Here is a 4,210-nt window from a genome sequence, read left to right as displayed (position 1 = left end):
CCAGCAGGACTCACTGAAAATAAAGAACCTAAAAACTTTTTCTAAGTAACTCTTTAAGAGAGCCACCTAGATTGCACCCTTCTCGGCCGGGCACAAAAACCTAACTGAGGCTTGGAGGAGGGTCATAGGGGGAGGAGCCAGTACACACCATGTGATCCTAAAAGCTTGCTTTTGTGCCCTGTCTCCTGCGGAGCCGCTATTCCCCATGGTCCTGACGGAGTCCCCAGCATCCACTAGGACGTTAGAGAAATAACCCACCCAAATCTAACTCTCTCTGCACATGTTATATCTGCCCCCCCCCTGCAGTGCACAATGGATTTGCCCAACTGCTAAAAAATTTCCTGCTGCGATCAACTTGGAATTACCCCCTATGTGTGGTTTGTCCCATGCACGTATCTGACATGTTCTGATTTTTTATAATTGGTTCTTGTGAATGGGTGGGTAGTGGCCCCAGTACATTGCTTTGCCTAGGGCCTACAATGCTGTTACGTCGGTCCTGGGTGAAAGTAAGTAATGTGATGGAAAGGGAAACAGTGCGTGAATGCGCTGAGATGGAGAGTAAGTGACTTGATTTGATCGCTGTGGGATACTGGGACACGTGTAAGGATTTGCAGAGTGGGGCACTAGAGAGTGGCTGGATTTGGCCTCTCTGAGTGGATTTGCTGCTGTATTGCTGGTTACACACTACACAATTATTGGACCGGGGTAATCGCCTGTTGTAATTGTGTAGTGTGCAGGCATGAGGGTTTTGTCCAAACGCTGATTAAATGGCCAAACAACTTCCAGAAACACACAACTTAGATTATCTGATGGATGCGGCAGACGTGTGCACATTCAGTGTGGTGCGGCAGACGTGTGCACATTCAGTGCGGTGCAGCAGACGTGTGCACATTCAGTGCGGTGGACGTGTGCACATTCAGTGCGGTGCGGCAGACGTGTGCACATTCAGTGCGGTGCGGCAGACGTGTGCACATTCAGTGCGGTGCGGCAGACGTGTGCACATTCAGTGCGGTGCGGCAGACGTGTGCACATTCAGTGCGGTGCGGCAGACGTGTGCACATTCAGTGCGGTGCGGCAGACGTGTGCACATTCAGTGCGGTGCGGCAGACGTGTGCACATTCAGTGCGGTGCGGCAGACGTGTGCACATTCAGGGGTAAATGTATGAAGCAATGATACGAGAGGAGAAGTGAGCCAGTGGAGAAGTTGCCCATGGCAACCAATCAGCATTGAAGTAACATTTATAATTTGCATACTATAAAATTATACAGAGCAGCTGATTGGTTGCCATGGGCAGATTCTCCACTGGCTCACTTCTCCACTCTTATCACTGCTTCATACATTTACCCCTCAGTGCGGTGCGGCAGAGAATCACAAATAAGAACAGATCGCTTTGTGTGTAGCGCAGATATCAGGACCTTCCAATAGCAGAACAATGGGCCGACAGTAATTGTCAGTTCCACCATAGAATGGCATAGGGTGATCCAAGCTGTATGATTGTCACTCACTTCATTGTCTGAGCACCTCACAGTGATCCCCCTTGTGCTGTCTGTATATAAGTATTGTCTGTGCGTATAATTGTTATTCTCTCTATACGGTGCTAGTGACACTTATTGCATCATATAATAAAAGATAATAATAAAGGTACATCTTATGCAGTATATAATGTGCACAAAGGTTATGCATTGTTTCCACACTTACCGTATATAAATGTCAGGTATAACACATTGGCAGGAGTCGTCCTGCACAAGTAATACGGAGTCTCTGTATATTTGCTTCCTGTGTGCGTATGTACAGTATGTGTATGCAGAGCCGGATTAAGGGGGGTCCCCAGGGGTTAGTACCCCGCGCCCCCCTTTTTAAAAGGGCCCCCCGTGTCCACGCAACCCACCACAGATCGGATCGATCTGCGGTGCTGTGCTTCCGGCTCTCCCTGCACTGCCAGACACTTGTGGGGCCGCGGCGGCGCCACAAGCAGCGCGGGCAGGCTTGCGACGGCTCTCCCGCCTCCCATCTGCATTAATTATTAAAATAAGAGCGCAGGCGCCGCCTGCCATGTAGGGCAGCCGGGTTGCGTTGTATTAAGCGACGGCTCAGCTGTCCAGTAATCTGTAAAGAAGCAGCCTGCGGCTCAGTCATTGGCTGGGCGCGCAGGCTGCAGGAGAGGATGATGGCTTCTCGAGTGAGGGGGGTTGTGTGGAGCCAGTGCCCAGCGGACAGGAGCTGCTTGGAGGAGAGACAGAGAGAGAGAGAGGAACTCCCGCTCTCCTGTTATATCAATGTGACAGCAGCCTGCTAACAAAGGAACAGTAAGGCTGGCTGTACTGGTTTTTTTTTATAAGTTAGGTTCTGTGTTATTATACTGTATATATGCATTTATGTGTATATGTGTGAATACATAGAGAATATATATATATATATATATATATATATATATATATATATTTCTCTAACGTCCTAGTGGATGCTGGGGACTCCGTCAGGACCATGGGGATTAGCGGCTCCGCAGGAGACAGGGCACAAAAATAAAGCTTTAGGATCAGGTGGTGTGCACTGGCTCCTCCTCCTATGACCCTCCTCCAAGCCTCAGTTAGGTTTTTGTGCCCGTCCGAGCAGGGTGCAATCTAGGTGGCTCTCCTAAAGAGCTGCTTAGAAAAAGTTTTTAGGTTTTTTATTTTCAGTGAGTCCTGCTGGCAACAGGCTCACTGCAACGAGGGACTTAGGGGAGAGAAGTGAACTCACCTGCGTGCAGGATGGATTGGCTTCTTAGGCTACTGGACACCATTAGCTCCAGAGGGATCGAACACAGGCCCAGCCATGGAGTCCGGTCCCGGAGCCGCGCCGCCGACCCCCCTTGCAGATGCCGAAGATTGAAGAGGTCCAGAAACAGGCGGCAGAAGACTTTTCAGTCTTCATGAGGTAGCGCACAGCACTGCAGCTGTGCGCCATTGTTGTCAGCACACTTCACACAGCGGTCACTGAGGGTGCAGGGCGCTGGGGGGGGGCGCCCTGGGCAGCAATGTATAATACCTTTTTTATGGCTAAAAATACATCACATATAGCCCTTGAGGCTATATGGATGTATTTAACCCCTGCCAGATCTCACAAACTCCGGGAGAAGAGCCCGCCGAAATAGGGGGCGGGGCTTATTCTCCTCAGCACACAGCGCCATTTTCCTGCTCAGCTCCGCTGTGAGGAAGGCTCCCAGGACTCTCCCCTGCACTGCACTACAGAAACAGGGTAAAACAGAGAGGGGGGGCACTTTTTTGGCGATATTACTATATTTAAGCTGCTATAAGGATACAACACTTATATAGGGTTGTTCCCATATATATTATAGCGCTTTGGTGTGTGCTGGCAAACTCTCCCTCTGTCTCCCCAAAGGGCTAGTGGGGTCCTGTCTTCAATAGAGCATTCCCTGTGTGTCTGCTGTGTGTCGGTACGCGTGTCGACATGTATGAGGACGATGTTGGTGTGGAGGCAGAGCAATTGCCGGTAATGGTGATGTCACCGCCCAGGGAGTCGACACCGGAATGGATGGCTTTGTTTATGGAATTACGTGATAATGTCAGCACATTACAAAAATCAGTTGACGACAAGCAAACCAGTTAGTACCTGCCCAGGCGTCTCAGACACCGTCAGGGGCTGTAAAACGCCCTTTACCTCAGTCGGTCGACACAGACCCAGACACGGACACGGACACTGAATCTAGTTTCGACGGTGAAGAAACAAACGTATTTTCCAGTAGGGCCACACGTTATATGATCACGGCAATGAAGGAGACTTTACATATCTCTGATACTGCAAGTACCACAAAAAGGGGTATTATGTGGGGTGTGAAAAAACTACCTGTAGTTTTTCCTGAATCAGAGGAATTAAATGATGTATGTGATGAAGCGTGGGTTAACCCAGATAGAAAAGTGCTAATTTCAAAAAAGTTATTGGCATTATACCCTTTCCCGCCAGAGGTTAGGGCGCGCTGGGAAACACCCCCTAGGGTGGATAAGGCGCTCACACGCTTATCAAAACAAGTGGCGTTACCGTCTCCTGATACGGCCGCCCTCAAGGATCCAGCTGATAGGAGGCTGGAAACTACCTTAAAAAGTATATACACACATACTGGTGTTATACTGCGACCAGCCATCGCCTCAGCCTGGATGTGCAGTGCTGGGGTGGTCTGGTCGGATTCCCTGACTGAAAATATTGATACCC

Source organism: Pseudophryne corroboree, chromosome 8, assembly GCF_028390025.1.
Source record: "Pseudophryne corroboree isolate aPseCor3 chromosome 8, aPseCor3.hap2, whole genome shotgun sequence".
Classification (NCBI taxonomy): domain Eukaryota; kingdom Metazoa; phylum Chordata; class Amphibia; order Anura; family Myobatrachidae; genus Pseudophryne; species Pseudophryne corroboree.
Note: the sequence above shows the minus strand (reverse complement) of the source record.